Genomic DNA, 16582 nt, shown 5'->3' with positions numbered 1-16582 from the left:
ACTGAGACGAGTACGTCTCCATGATGCGCAGTACAAACGGGGAGCAGTACGAGTTGCTGCGCGAGATTCTCCATCGCCAGACCACTCCCGGGCAGCCTCCCCTTCGAGTCTTCTTCACTGGCCCCGCCGGATGTGGCAAGACGTTCGTCCTCAAACTCGCCATGGACGTGTACAACAGGTGCAGTAGTGGCGGTGACTCGGTCATGGAAGTGGACGCGCCGTCATCATCGGCACTGGCATCTGTAACGTCATCGTACAACGCGTACGTCATCTGTGCCAGCACGGGCAAGGCAGCGGTTGCGGTTGGGAGAACTACCGTTCACGCCGCCTTCATTCTCGAGCAGAGTGCCGGCAACAGGCAGATGGCTCGCATCGGCATGATGGGAGACGGAGGTCTCGGGCCCAGCAATCTCAACACGTTTCGAGTCGCGTTCCGCCGAGTCAAGTGTGTCATCATCGACGAGGTCAGCATGATGTCTGCCGATCAACTGAGAGCCGTTGATTGCCGTCTGCGCCAGATCACGCAGCGTTTGAACGAACCCTTCGGAGGTTTGGACGTCATCCTCTGCGGAGACTTGCGCCAGCTCCCCCCCCCCGTGCGTGCCAGTGAAATCTACAAGCGGTGTCGGAGTGCAGATGGACTCATCGGACTTACTGTCGTCACGTGGCATCATCTCGAATACTTTCCCCTCGTACGAGTCGTCCGGCAGTCTGACGCCACTTTCTCCAACGTCCTAACGAAGATTGGAGATGGGCGCGCGTTGGAACCGGACGAAGTGCGACTGCTGGAAGCGCGCTTCGTCACCGCCGCCGAAGCCATGGAACGCGCGCCCTCTGCCGTGCGCATCTTCTACTCGAACAACGAGGTGACGCGCTTCAACGAGGCCGTTGCGCAGGCGCAGGGAGATGGCGGGTACCGAACGCTGCGAGCTCGGGACGAATTTCTCGGGTGCAAGACGCCGCACCTGCTGGAGAACGCCAAGCGCAGGATGGAGCGGATGGTCACCAGCGAGTTTGGAAACCCCCCGCGAGAAGTGTTGGTCGTGATCGGCAAGCCCTACATGATCACCTCCAACATTGACGTTGTGGACGGTTTGGTCAACGGCGCCATTGGAGTCTTGCGCATGTGCGAGTTTGAACAAGGAGGAGAAGAAGAAGGAGAAGAAAGACGCGCGAGGCGTCTCTGGCTAGAGTTTGACGTGCCCGGCACCGGCAGGTTGACTCGCGCGCGCGCGAATCGCGCCGTGCACGAGGCCAAGGCCAACGGCTACGTCATCGCGAGCGTCACCTGGGTACCCGTCGAAATGCAGTCCCTCACGCTCACCATAGACCGCAAGGCCGGCATTGCCTGCAAGCGAACGCAGTTTCCCCTCGCCCAGGCCAGCGCCATCACGGTGCACAAGTCTCAGGGGGGAAACGTACGCCTCGGTCGTGTACGGGTATGCCAGGACGCATCCGCAAAAGCTGGTCTACGTTGCACTCTCGCGCTGCACCAACCTCAACGGACTTCACCTGACAAACTGCGATGGAGACCACACGTTCTACCATCGAGAGGCCAACCCGGACAAAGCCATGGTGGACGAGTTTCGGCGGCTCGAGGGTCATCGGCTGCAGACCGTCACGCAACGCTACCTCGCCGCGCTCAAAGACCAGCAATATTTTCGAGTGTGCGAAGGCGGCTCGAGAGAGTTTACGCTCGCGCTCTTCAACGCTCGCTCTCTGTCTGCGCACTCGCTGGACGTTGCTCGAGATCCCGTGCTCGGCAGAGTCGATCTGCTGTGTCTCACCGAGACTTGGAACAACAAAAACGGTGGTGATGTACAAGTGCGAGGGTATGATGTTGCTGCGTCTGCGCGTGCCATCGCCACTCGCCGAGCCGGTGGTGTGGACGTGTTCGTCAAGCGCTACTTGCCCTTCAGCGAAGAACTGCGACAACAACGACAGGCGTCACTCCTCGTCCTCGATCGCAGTGTCTGCCAGAGTGCTAGTTCTGTGGCTGATGACGCCGTCAACGAGTACTACTTTGCTCGAAGTGGCAAGGACGGCGAGTACTGCAGTGTTAGTCTCGTGTCTAACGTGTATGGGAACTTGATATCGCACGCCGATGCCACGTCTCCCGTTCGAGACACGTCTCCGTACAAGGACTTGTACACCCTTGCGTACACCGGAGACGGAGTCTTGGTGGTGATCGTGTACCTCGCGCCCAACCTCGCTCGAGGCGGCGTTGCCGCGCAGCTGGACACGGCTATGGAAAGTGTGTGTGTGCGCTCCAAACCCTCTGACCCCTTCGTCTTGGTTGGGGACTTTAACGTTGACGTGCGCAAGAAGAGTGGCGAGTGGCTGGTGGAGTACATGCAGACCAAGTACTCTATGCAGTGTGTCTCTGCCGGCTCCGACACGTGACCCACTACCATTCACGGGAGTTGCATTGATCTGGTCTTTACGCGAAACTGTGACGCGCGTATGCTTCTCAAAGACCCTTTGACCGTGCACTTCAGCGACCACAAGGCGGTGATTGTGGCCGTCAGGTACAACGATAACACAAACAGGTGCTGATGAATGAATAAATGGTTACGTCACACTCTCGTCTCTCTTCATTAAGTACGCCATTAATAATAATTACTCGCACCACACTCATCGGTGCAACCAATGCATTCGCATTTCCGCACGATCCCTCCGGGGAGGTGGGGGGATTTTTTTTATTGGTTTGCTTTCACTGTTGTGAATTGATTTTGTTTTTTTGTATGCGTAACATTCCTAGGTATACGTCTTGACCATCACATTAAGTTTCATCTTCATATCAACAACCTTAAAAAAACCACTGCATTTGGCATTCGTGCGTTCATTAAAGCCCGGCATTTCTTTTCCTCTTCCGCACTGCTAGCACTCTATTTCTCCTTTGTACAGAGTCACATTAACTATGGCATCATCGCGTGGGGAAACACTTATCCATTGCACTTAAAATCGGTGCAGCACATTCAGAACCAAGCGATACGTATTATTACCGCCAGCCATTTTAGTGCTAATGTTTCGTTACTACGTAACCGGTTAAGTATCTTATCCATTGATCACTTATTTAAGTACAATCTTGCAATCATGTTATTTAGGCTTTTGAACAATCAACTTCCTTTTCAGTTCATAGACGTTCATTCTCTACGTAATGTAAACCCCACAAGGTTTGCCTCCCCTAATAATTTTTTACTCCAGATTGTTCATACAAATTACGGGGAAAAAAGTACCCACTTCACTGCTATTCAACTCTGGAACAGCATGCCTCTTACTATAAAATCATCAATGTCATTACTTGTATTTAAAACAGCACTCAAGGTATTTCTTTTAGGGTGCAATTAGATGTTTTCATTTTATTTTCACTGGTGTTTTTGCTCAAACTTTTTCCCGTGGTGTATAATAAACAGAAGTCTACACATTCAATGTCCTTTACTGAATGGAGAGGATGTTTTGTAGTAGTTATTGGTTTGGTAATAGGTATTGCAAATCCAAATTTGATAGACTTGTCAAATTAAGTTGTTGAAACCGCTAATGTTTCAAGTGCTGCATTTATTTCCGTGATTGTGTAAAAATAACCATTTCTGTTCGCTGCGTTTACATGCTTCCTTAGTAATGAACTACCGAGGGTCCCGTTTCCGCCTGATGGCTTTGAGACCGTCGTCTGCATATACGCATGTATGCATATTTTTTGTGAATTGAATAAACCTTTGAATTGAACTGAACTTAATTGAATTGAATTCCGATGGTGTCACACCAGCATGTGGAGGTCCTTTGAATCATAACCTTCCACCAGGACGTGGGACACCTACCACCATTTCCACGCAATCTTCTGCGCCGCTTCAAGGACTTTGAACGGCTGTTCACGCCGGGACTGCACTACGTAAAGAACTACATACAGTCAAGCTATACGCGTCAGTCACGCCCAAGCCACTGAAGTTGTGCAAATTTGCACTTGCATTAGATAACCAGCACGCCCAAGCCACTGAAGTTGTGACAAATTTCCACTTGCATTACATAAAGCAGTGGCTAAAGAAATTGAAATACGTCTCCAAGCTGATGTGATTGAGCGCATATCCTTGGGCGCAGATTTAATGGAAACTGCTATTATTTCTCTGCATTTGTAGAATCAACAACCACCATTGCACACACCTGTCACATCGGGATCCAGTCGCAACTGAGTAGCTCTTGTCAGCAGGCCAGAATATCGTCACACCGCATCATCTACGACAAACCAATCCTGCACCGCCGGAGCCTGAATCCGTCGGAGCATGGTGACGCTGAGTATAGTCTGCGATTCCCATGCGTACAACGAAGACGCTCTGATGTGTGGACGTCCGTCAAACTGAATTCCACTTTCCAAGTGTCTCTCTTGGACTTGAGTGCATCCGCCAGGAGCACCATTACTTCTTTTCCCGAGCTCACAGAGGCTACTGCCACTTTTCAAATGCTGCTGTTACGGGTCAAAGAGGTGGTAAATATGGACCAGCAGGGAAAGTGTTTTTTCTTGCGAAGAAGACGCTCGCAACTTAACTCTTGCAAACGCAATTCTTTGATTGTTGTCGTCAACTCTACGTGGTCCGCAATAAAGTTGAACCGGGGTTTGTTGACATGCGATGTCATGATTAGACAGAGAGATGTTATATGAATGCACGAAGACAGCTTAATGTTTAAAGCCCCGTTCGTATAGCAGCAAACATTCGAAAGCGCCTCGGACTTCAGAACATCGGAGGAGGTGACGTGCACCTGATTCGAGAGGGAATCAAGGTGCTCCATGCAATATTCCTTCCCGAATAACTTCACCCAAATAATATTTGGAAGGAAAGCCACTATTGACTTCCACGGTGCTACCGTTTGAAGACAACGCCACGAAAAATGCGCTCCACGTGTGGTATTTTTGTGTTTGTCCGCTTTGAAAACGTACCTTTGCTGTCCGCTTCGTCATGAAGTACTTCCGGTTAAGCAGTGGGCCTTGGTAACACCGTAACTGTTCTTGCAAACGGATGTTAAACGACTAAAACATTGTCAAACAATCTTTTAGTTTTGTGTTTATTTGAATGTATTTTGAAAATGCAAGCGCGAAGAGAGTTTTTTCTGTGACGAAGTTATGTTTTTCGTAGGGGGACGAATATCCAAAAATGGCAGCTGCAGCTAGCTGTTTCTTGTGACAATAAGTGGCAACGCTACGGCTAACAAAATTTTTTGCGCATGGAGCCGGTTTTGAGGTCGGTGAAAATGACCGTTCATTAATCCTATATGAAAAAACTAAGCAAACCCGTTAGTTAGCTCGAAGCGATCCTTCAAGTCATTGCTTAGGAAAGATAGCGCAACGAAAGTACGAACCAGAGCTCTCGGCCCAGGAGAGATACTGATTAATTTTATGGAAGCTTATCCCTACATGGCAAAAGCGTCAGGGTCGCTGACGAATAATCTCACACCGGCTAAGAAGAGAAAGTTGTGGGCAGAACTCGCAGGGGTTCTAAACGAGGAAGCGCCGTCGATATAAACCTTTTCAGCCTGGCGAAGCCATTGGAGGCGCTTTACCAGCCGAGTGCGGAACGACGCCGTAGGCGCAGCTTTTTCGGTTAAAGTTAACACGAGTTGAAATGTGGGAGCAATGCACGATAACTCCGTATTTTATTTTCAGGGACAGTGGCAATGGTGCCCTCCCTGACGTCCGAGGAAGGATCTGCGCCTTGTTGAGGAAGGCTTCTGTCAACGGCTGCACTCACCCATTCAACACCGGCGAAGCTTTCTAGTGTTTGATGATGCGTGGTCTTCAACGCTTGTGCCTAACAATGCGTGTGTTACATAAAATGTATAAACCTTCTACACAGTCACCATAAAGACTACACACATTGGTACCAACGGGATGACACACACGCACATCATACAAACGTATGCAGAAAGAAACACATTAGGGGAGGCCATGAACGTTTTAGTGAAATGATTATGGTAAAGAGCTTGAGCGAAGACAGCAAACAACATTGGTGCTGAAATACAGGACGCGTGACGGCTAAAGGTACAAAACTGTACTTTCAGAATTTACAAGCCCCGATTTTCAATTGGATAGCATTCATGGAACTGTAAAAAAATTGAGCCGTGCTACACAATAGAGCTGGCTTTTAGTTATCCTCAGTACGATAGGGCTTGGCCGCAACATGGTACCCAGATTAGTGGAGTGACAGAAAAAAGAAAAAAGGCACAAAGAAAAAACACACCTGTCACAAGCCCACCATCCAAACGAGCGCGGGAGGACGTGCTGCCGCAGACGCTGGTTGGGGACTAATGCGGGTATGCTGCAGCAGTCGAAGCGCGGCAAGCCATTTCGGCTGTAATGTTGGCCAACAGCGTGTAGGTGCGTGTTTTTGACGGCGATTTTCTTGTCCCGACGGATACGAAGCAAGAATACATTTTCAGCAGTTTTTTTTACTTGAAGGGAACTATGCACAAAGGCGAAACCATATCGTTGCTAAATTGGCTGTTGAAAACTCAAGTGAGGCTGTGCCGCGTCAGCACGAGGTATCGGCATTGTGCAAAAACTCCACACAGTGTTGCCGTTCAATAAACCTTGAAAGTTTGCATGGCGTGCAGCAGCGTCAACCTCTATGGGTCGATCACTAAGCAGTTTTTAGTACTCGAAATATTACCGGTTTAACTCTTCCGAGTCAAACTATTGTTGGTCACAGTTTGAAAGCTTAGCGCAGTTCCAGCAAGCATGATTGCTCGTGGCGTTACCTACGTGAAAAGGTGTCGTAGTAACTATAAATACGGTGGTGCTGTTTCCTAGATCTCCATTTCTGAATTAATGCTACAGTCATGCAAATTGAATGGCACAGGTCCTTTTAGCCCATGTATGAAGCCGTTTTCCTACTATATTGATGCCCTTTCAGCCCATGCATGAAGCCGTTTTCCTTCTAGATTGATGCGTGAAACCGCCGTTTGTATACAGCGTTTGAGTGTGTATGCCGAGTACATAAACAGGTTTTCTGTCAGTGGTTGACACACGAGGGCGCGTTCGATGATATAAATTAACTGCGTTCATTTACGATGATCACAGATTACATGGTAAGACATTTTCGCAGCTCCGATGGGCGCCTTCCTTATGGCCGCCATGGGTCATGTCACGCGTGAAGCTTCCACCACTTGCTGATAGAGGTCGCTAGTCTGTCAGCTAATAGTTTACAATGTCAGCGACTGTATTTGCTTTCAGCCGCACATTCTGTGTATTTCAGTCTTTGAGGTGTGCCTTAGAGTTACCTGTCACTTATTATGGAGCCCAATCAGATCAATAACGTAATAGTTCTTAGCCAGAGCTATGCATAAGTAATGAAATAGTTACCTCAGTCTACGTCATCTGCTTTTGAAAACCGTGATAGCAGAACTGAAGGTGCTGCTGCCTACGGAAATCGAACTTATTTGTGGCTCTTGTACGCCTCGAGCGCTGCGTGTATAGGCGCAACTGAAATCCGCCTAGCGGCCCGTTGCGAAAGCAGCCGCAGGAGGCTTCGGGCGGCTCCCCATTGTCGCCGCTGCTTTTGTGGCACGTTCATGCTGAGATTTTTTCTATGCATTGGAAATACATTTATGTGCAGAAGTCACTCTGCTCGCAAATGTGGTGTTTACGACAGTGTAAATGATATTTCTGACGCCGTCTTACTACGTAACATTCGGTCAATATAAGCACACAGTATGTGTCACACGCCGTCGTCGCCAAACCGGCATATATGCTTGAACCTGATTGTAGTTCGACTGCACTGAAATTTACTAACAGCGTCTCCGTAAGCAGCCTTTCCTCGGATGGTCACGCTGCGGCTATACACTACGATGTAAATTGCTTTTTTGCGCTTACATAATCTAGCGGAGCACTCATACCTCACGGGACGCAAGTTACGCTTGTCAATATTCGTTCAGATATCACCTCAGACAAGCCGGTGCGGCATACATTTCACGAAATTCCCAGAAAAGAGCTACGTTGGATATGCAAACCTGTACTCGGGGATTAATTAGCACACGACAAATAAAGTAATGCTCGGTCGCCTTGTCGCGACGTGAGCGCACACAAAAGTTCATCTGCCACATATCTCCAGGCCGACCTACAAGACGAAGACGGAAGTGGTGACTCTGGTGACGCAGCAGATTTTGTGAGATTTGAGGGACAGCGAAGAAGCCGAGAAAGCGAAAAGCGACTCGAGCCCGGACAAAGGGGGCAGCAGAAAGATGGTGGTGCGAACAAGAAGCCAAAGAAGCTAGCAAAGGCCGAGACAGTGAGCGTTGCCCAGTGAGCCCCCGCTAACAGCCGCCACAAGGCGGCGCAAGCGGCTCCTGCGGCGAGGGAGGGACAGGGAGGACAGGGCACGACAAGCGGGGAGAAAAAGACGAAGTCCAGCGCGCTTGCACTCGCGAAGATGGCGCGGACAGCTTTTCTTTGTGCGAAAGCAAGCTGCCTGAGGGGTGTGGGGCCAGGAATGATACTGTGCCATCCTTAAAGCGGCTTCAATTATTCGTCAGTGGGGCTGCGATTTAGAATGAGCCCTCGGGCCCTGTGTTCCGCGCTCCAATGCTGCGGATTTTCAAACGGGGGTGGCCCAGGTGAAGTTCCACCAGGTGATATACCAGGAAGGCATGCCCAAAGCGCGGGAGTATGGCGTAGGTAGGGAATAACGTGGAACTGGCTGGGCTTCGCTAAGCGGCTGTTGCTCCTGCTGGCCATCAAGCTCTCATCCCTGGCAGTTTCTAATCGAGACCAGGAAATCCGAAGGCAGGAGGCCTCCTTGCCTAGTGGCAGATGCGTCGCACAATGATGCCGCTGCCGTGGTCCAACTGGCCCGGAGTCTGCCCCAGCCCGCAAATCGACCAAGGTGTAATCCCAACAACCCGCGGGTTTCGTGTCACAACGGGGCCAGGGCTTGTCCATGGGCAGTGGGCGACGATCAGCAGCAGCAGCAACCTCTGGTGCCCTTTGTGGGCCCCTTCAAAGTGCCCACCCTGCAGTTCAGGCTCATATGTCGTGGGACGTGGAATACCGCGGACCTGGCTGGGCTTCGCTGAGGTGCCCGTGCTCCAGCTGGCCATAGAGCTCTCACAACTGGCAGTTCCTGATCAGGCTCAGGGTGCTAGAGCTTGATCCAGAGTCAGGAAGGGGCAGCGGGCGATGCCCGGCAGAAGTACAAACCTCTGGTGCCCTTGGTGTGCCCCTTCCAAGTGCACATCGGAGTCACCCTGCAGTTCAGCGTCGTATGTCGTGTGACAGCGAATACCGGGGACCTGGCTGGGCTTTGCTGAGGTGGATTGCTCCAGCTGGCCATGGAGCCTTGATAGAGGCAGTTCCTGATCAGTTTCGCGGAACACCAAGGGAGGAGGCGTCCTTGCATGGTGGCGGTTGCGTCGCACAATGAGGTTGCTGATCTGGACCCAAGTGGGTCGGAGCCTGCTTCAGGCCACCACACGACCACGGTGGGACCGAGGTTGTTCGGGTGACACCGGGCCCAGGGCTTCGCCAGGGGCAGTGGGCGACGCCCTACAGCAGCAGCAACCTCTGGTGCCGTTGGTGGACTTGGGAGGGCCCCTTCCATATGCGCGACGGCGTTACCCTGGCGTTCACCCTCGTATGTCCTAGGACAGCGAATACCGGGGACATAGCTGGGCTTCGCTGAGGGGCCTGTAAATAAATAAAACGATGCGCGCCACGAGCGCTGCCAGCAGGAGCTCGCTCCACGAGCGCGGCTCACGCGGCAGTCGGTTCTTTGGCATCCTTGACCGCCAGACGTCTTGTCTTCGCGTTCCCTTTCGCCACACAAATTGCTGATGCCGAAAGCCGCAGCTGTCCGGTCCCGCCGACTTGCGCCATGGAATCGCTTCGTCGCCGCCGTGGAGTTCTCCGCACCACCGTCACGAAGATGACGGCACTCGACGCGCTGCTGCTGAACCCGGCGGCAGCGACTTTCGACTTGAAGACGCATCTGGACATTATTCCTGACAAACAGCGGGCTTTGCCCGAGCTGGACAACCAGATTCAGGCGAGACTCACGGAAGAGGAATTTGAGGCCGAGGTTTTCGATGCGACTGACTACGACGAGCGCATCTGCGCCCTTCGCACGCGCGTGGGCTCACTCACGAGCCCGGCCCCTTTAGCCAGCGCAGCTACAGCCGAATCTGGTTAGCCTTGCGCGAGCGCACCTTCGCAGCCTCGACCATCGCTCAGGTAACGCAAGGAACACGCTTCGCCGTACTCCCGAAGCTCCAAATACCGACGTTCTAGGGCGACCGACGCGACTGGCAAGGGTTCCGGGACCAATACGATTCTAGCATCCACTCGAACACTACCTTACCACGCATCGAGAAGTTCAAGTACCTGCTGTCGTACTTGACCGCTCCCGCCAAGGATGTGATCAATGGCATAGGCTGGCCGACAACTACGACTTTGCCATCAAGGTCACCACCAACCGATTTGGGCGGAAGAATCTTCTCAAGGACGACCGCCTTGACAAATGGCTCGCCTTGGAGCCGGTGCAGTCTTCGGCCGAAACTAACAAATTGCGGGTCCTCTACCACAGTCACATTTCGCATAAACGCGTTGGAGGGCCTGGGGATATCCCCGGAGCGGTACTCCGTGGTGGTCCACCGCGTTCTGCTTGCCGCATGACCTGGGTTTCCCGTACCTACAAAGTCTGAAGAAGGCGCAGCAGGACGCATCCGAGGTAAGTGATGCTGGACTTCCTCCGCGTCCAGGTGGGAATTCGAGAGGAGAGCGCGTCCGATCGTTCGGTTCCATCAACGCGCCGCGTCTAGGGGAGGCAGCAGTCATCGCCTCCGCGCATCAATCCTCCAACGGCGATGACTCTCGGCGCCCAGTGTCCGTCTGCAGGGCGGCCCAGGTGTTATCTTTGCAGCGTTCAGGACCACGTCCTCGCCCAATACACAGCAGCAATCCCGCCTGAGGAGAAGCGAAAGCGTTTGCAGACAGACAAGTGCTGTTGTAGGTGTGGCGAATTAAACCATCTCGCGCGACAGTGCAGAACAGCCAAACGTCTTGTCTGCGGCCACTGTTCACGTCGGCACCTCACGACGCTGTGCGACATCCAGCGCCCTGCGGGAAGGTTCGACCCTGGCAGCAGAAGACCAGATCACAGTAGAAGCGACAAGGCGACACTTGAAACAGCCAACGCAGTCACGTCCGCTTCGACCAGTGCTGCACGATACACGCCAGTACTTCTACAGGAAGCCGTGCATGGGGCATCGGCACAAGCCGCCAGCTGCTGCTCGTTCGGTTTTTGGATTCTGGCAGGCAGACGACCTTCATACGACGCGATGTGCCCCGAGCACTCGCTTGTCCCATCACCAGCGTCGAGTGTCTAACGCTGTAACTTCGGAGACACTCGCCCGAGACACCTATTACGTGCAACAATCTGACGCTTAAAAGCCAGCATCATACGCCCACGTTTCAGGAGCATCACGTTAGCGTGTTGATCGGGTCGGACGCCTATTGGAAGGTGGGAACAGGAAACGTTTCCAGAATCTACCCCACTCTGATGGCTCTCGATACATTTCTGGGCTGGACTGTTCAAGGTGCTCAGTTCGACAACACAGGGGTCCCTCAATGGTCAATTATTGGCCCCTTATTGTTTATAATTTATATTAATGACATCGTGGATCATCTTCAATCAGATCATTGCGTTCTTTACGCCGACGACACCACATTATCTTGTGCCCACAAATCGCTACCACCCCTTGTTTCATTGCTCAATGGTGTTTTAAAAATGCCATGGATTGGTGTCACAAGAATCACCTAATTATAAACCCCTCAAAAACTAAATATATGTTATTTAGATCGGAACAGAAGCACGTCCCCTTTAATGCCGGCGATAAATCTGGGTACCGACACAATTCATGTCTCTGACCATGTCATTTTTCTTGGCGTTCACCTTAATTCTCATCTCAAATTTCGCAATCACTTCAATTACTTAAGACGAAAAACTGCATGTGGAATTAGAGCCCGCATTAAGGCTCGTCAGTTTTCTCCACGTCACGCGCTTCTATTTTTGTATTATTTATTTATTCATTCATTCACAATACTGTAAGCCCTGTCGGGCTGTTACATTTTGCCTTTATTCACAGTCATTTGACATATGGAAATGGTTGGGTAATACCTACAATTCTCACATTTTATACGTGCAATACGTCCAGAATCAAGCCCTCCGCATAATCACAAATAGCTATTTCAGCGCTAGCGCACTTTTTGGCCAAAATAACGTGTAGTCAGTTCGCAAACTATTGCAATAGAGCATTATAACTTTATTATTCAAACTGCTGACTAATCAACTTCTTTTCCACTTTATTGAGTTAAGTTGTCTCACTAATTACCAACCTAACCAGATTCGCTGCAAACTAGAATTAGTTTCTTCCTTCAGTGTCAACAAATTATGGCAAAATGACTTCGCATTTTTCCGCTATTTCAAGCTAGAATAGTCTGCCGGATGCAATTAAGTCACTTTCTTCTTTATCGCCATTTAAAAAGCATCTTAAAAAGTTTATTTTGTAGTTTTAATTTGTTCACAATAGTTGTAAGAATGTCTAATTTAGCGTGTGTTTATTTTTTGTTGTTGCATGGTTGTTTGTTGTCGGTTTTATTGAATGTGTGTTTGTGGTTTTTTACGGCTAGTGGGATAGTTTTTTTTTCTTCAGTGTCAGCTACATTCCAATTCACTTTGCTCGTTTTATTTTCCACTTGTTTTTTCAACGTGCGCAATACTGGCCCCTTGAACTGCGTTAGTTTTTGTGCTCTCTTGGCATGCGTTAGTTTTTGTGCTCTCTTGGCATAAATTCTTTAGAGATTTCGTTTAAATGCACTCTTTCGTCTATTCGTTTTTATTGCACATTCTGAATTGTTTTGCTTAAAATTGTGATTCGACATACAATACAGTGTAGTGTGTCCAGTTTTTCCTATTTTCCTTTCTTCCATTTTTCTTCGTTACATCCTTTTTTTTCGTTTATTCTCGTTCTTTTCTTTTAATTTAGTCTGTCTGGTAATGTTACGACATGAGTTCTTGGTTTGCTTTGCTGTTACTTTGGCTCTGTTAGTGTAACTCTGAGACTTGTGACTATTTAAATTGTCTTTAGCTGCTTTAATTGTATTTTTTCTGTGTAATTATATATCGAGGGTCCTGGTGCAGTATCAACTATGGGACCCTCGTCTGGATATATCTAACCTTGCTCTTTTAAAGAGTCAATGAACTTTCTTCTTCTACGACCGCTCATTCGGGCGCGCTCTTTTTGTCTCGGCGAATCGCCCCCCGAATACGCTGCCACAAACGTTGATCCATCGTCCATCCGCCCCCCGGAAGCGATTGGAAATCGGGGCACTACGGCAAACTACATGTTCAACGACGCCGCCGTCCACCCGTTCAAACTTGGCGATCGCAAAGCAAACGACCGGGATCAAGCGCCCATTAACAATGAAGAGCCACGACGTGACGTCTCCAACCTTTCGTCATATCGAGACTATTCTAAGCCTGCTTTCGGTGTGCTAGAAATGTAGTTGAAACAGTCAGACAACAGCCTTCACCTGAGCGCGGACGTCACCACCTTCATATCTGAAAAGCTTGGGACGGATAGCGCAGCCGTACTAGCTCGAACCAGTCCATTTATGGCTAAGCAAAGGCAACACGTGCCTCCAACAGGTACTCGGCCTTGGAGAATCCTTGTTGACTGGCAGCGATCTGCGCATACGGGCACAGCATCGTCAAGCCGTCGGGGAGTGCCCTCTTTGGTACCTTCGGAAACGGGAACGGGCTTCGATTCGCTCGCAAAGCGACAGCGCAGCCACCGGCCAAGCTCCGATTAGGAGACTGTTTTTGAAAGACAATTCATTGCCGACCTAGCAGCTTGCCCGCCGTCACCTGTTTGCCGGACGCGATGTAGTTGTATAACATTGTACCCTCTGCCATTAAATTTCTCTCCGCCATCCATGCGGACTTCATATCAGGCGACCAGTGCAGCGGGTGTTATTTTTAAGCAAGCCCCTGTTCAGCTTGGGGGCAGCGGGAGTGTGTAAAATAAAGCAAATGAAGCGCACCACGAGCGCTGTCAGCGGAAGCTCGCTCCATGAGGGCGCATCACGCGGCAGTGGCTTCTTTGGCATCCTTGACAGCCGGACGCCAGGTGTTCTCCTTCCCTTTCGCCACAGGGCCCTCGCTCCAGCTAGCCATGGAGCCCTGGCAGTTCCTGATCAGGCTCGGGGAATCTGAATGTGCACGTCCTTGCATGATGGCAGTTGCAACGTGTGGGTAGGAGGGAGTTGGTAATCCATTATAACTTTGTTGAGCGCAGCACCGAGAACACCAGACGAGGGACGAAGCACTCGTCCATGTATCCCTCGTCCGGTGTTCTCTTTGCTGCGCTCAACAGTTATAATGGCAGTAGCGTCGCACAATGAGGCCGCTCACGTGTCCCAACTGGGTCGGAGCCTGCCTTAGCCCACAACCCGGCCCCAGCTTGATCCGAACAATCTGTGCGGTTGCTCGGGTCACACTGGGCTTTCCCAGAGGCAGGAACAGGCAGTGGGGGACGCCCAGCAGCATCAAATGCACGACGGATTTACCTTGTACTTCAGTTTCGTATGTCGTGGGACAGCGAATACTAGGAACCAGGGCGCACTTTGCTCAGGGGCCTATGCTGCAGCTGGGCATGGAGGCCTAGACCTGGCAGTCCCTGATCCGGCTCGGGAAATCCGGAGAGGAGACGACCTGGCATGGTGGCGGTTGTGTCGCAATGTGGCCGCTTGTCATGAGTGAAAGAAGAAAACAAAGAAGACGCAAGGCACGCGGCTCGAAGGTCATCGAAACCGGCTACGGCGCCGAAGGCTCGCTACCCGGGCACGAGCTCGCGCCGGCGACCAACCAATGGGACGCGGCCAGCGACGGCAGAAGCGGCGGAAGAACACGGAGGGAGACTGAAGAGTGGAGCGTGACCGGGCTGCGCGGCGGTCGGGCGACGGGACCCGTGCCGTGCCGCAGGAGGTCCTCCACCAGAACAACCTCCAAGACATCTCCACAAGCGAGTCGCGTTGCCGGGAAACAGTGAAAAAACAGCGGCCCCAAGACAGCTGCGTTCGCCACAACGGGGACGGGAGCTCGGAGCGCGCTGCACTGCCACGGCATCGACCCACTGCGTGAACATTTCAACGCTGCCACAAACCTGTGCCGGTAGTATCCACGTACTGCGTCGTTTACCTTTATTCCCGGACCGTGACTTTTTCTTGCTTCTTCAAACCCGCTTTGGTTACCACTTTGGTAATAGTCTATATTGTTCCCCATTTGTTGTTAATTCCGCTTTGCTCTTTGTTACATTGTTTGTATGTTTTTTGGGTCTCGAGTATTATAAAAACTAGTCTCGTTCATAACGCTCATTCTTCTATTTAATATTGTTGTCACCGAACCTGACAATAATTGGCGTCCGCGACAGGACGAGGCTAGTTCGCCTGGCATACCCCTAAAAAACAAACTCATAATGGACACGGCAGAGTTACATGAACTAGGGAAGAGGTTAGGCTTGAGCGGCGACGAGCTTAAGCAGTGGGTGCTCGAGGAGCAAAATAGCTGGCTCGAGGAAACAGTTCTAGAGCTTGAGGCGGCCAAAGAGCTAGCCGAGATAAAAAAAGATTGCCGCAAAACAGAAAGAAACTTTTCAGCTGCGGCTACGGCTCGCGGAACTGGAAGCGACGCGAAAGGCAGCATCTCAATCAGATGGTATTCAAGAAGAAACTGATCAAATCCAACCTGTCGTACTTTCTAGCTTTAGCTCAGAGCAATCTCTGCCACTTTTTGAAGAGACACAAGATGCCAAACAACAGTGGGAGCCTGATCTACTAGCGAAACGTCAGATGGTTCTTCAATCAGACCATAACAGCGAAACATATTTTCAACCCCATGCAGCAACATCAAACTTGATTGTTTGCAGGCCCCTGGAAACTAAGTTTGATAATGAAGGCAATCCGGAGACGCAGAACATCCCGCCTCCGAAGCACCGCTCCGTAGTAAAAAAAAATTCCCCGCATTTCCCCGAGGGGAAGAATGTGAAAGTGCGAATGCACGAGTTGAATTTGCGCGGTTCGGTAATGTTCGCGAAAGAGAGATCACACACACACACACAACTCCAAAGAAAGAAAGATGCATTTATTCACAGACACCTATTTGTGTGGTCGTTTTACTTGATTGCTAGAGCGGATCTCAGCTTTGAAATTGATTGATTGATTGTGGGGTTTAACGCGCCGACGCAACGCAGGCGATGAGGCGCGCCGTAGTGGAGGGCTCCGGATTAATTTTGACCACCTGGGGATCTTTATCGTGCGCCGAAATCTCGCACACGGGCGTTTTTGCTTTTCGCCTCCATCAGAAAAGCGGCCGCCGCGGCCGGGAATCGAACCCGCGACATCGTGCTCAGCAGCGCAACGCCTTAGCCACTGAGCCACCGCGGCGGGTAGCTTTGAAATTTCGTGTCAGTACTCCTTTAAGCAGGTGCATTAGCCCTTCTCACGCCCGATTCTTGGCCAATCCCCCACATGGGTATGTGCCATGTC

Source organism: Haemaphysalis longicornis, unplaced genomic scaffold, assembly GCF_048455015.1.
Source record: "Haemaphysalis longicornis isolate Haplotype H1 unplaced genomic scaffold, Haemaphysalis longicornis Haplotype H1 scaffold_3, whole genome shotgun sequence".
Taxonomy (NCBI): Eukaryota; Metazoa; Arthropoda; class Arachnida; order Ixodida; family Ixodidae; genus Haemaphysalis; species Haemaphysalis longicornis.
The sequence above is the reverse complement of the archived record's forward strand: the minus strand, read 5'-3'. Positions refer to the sequence as shown.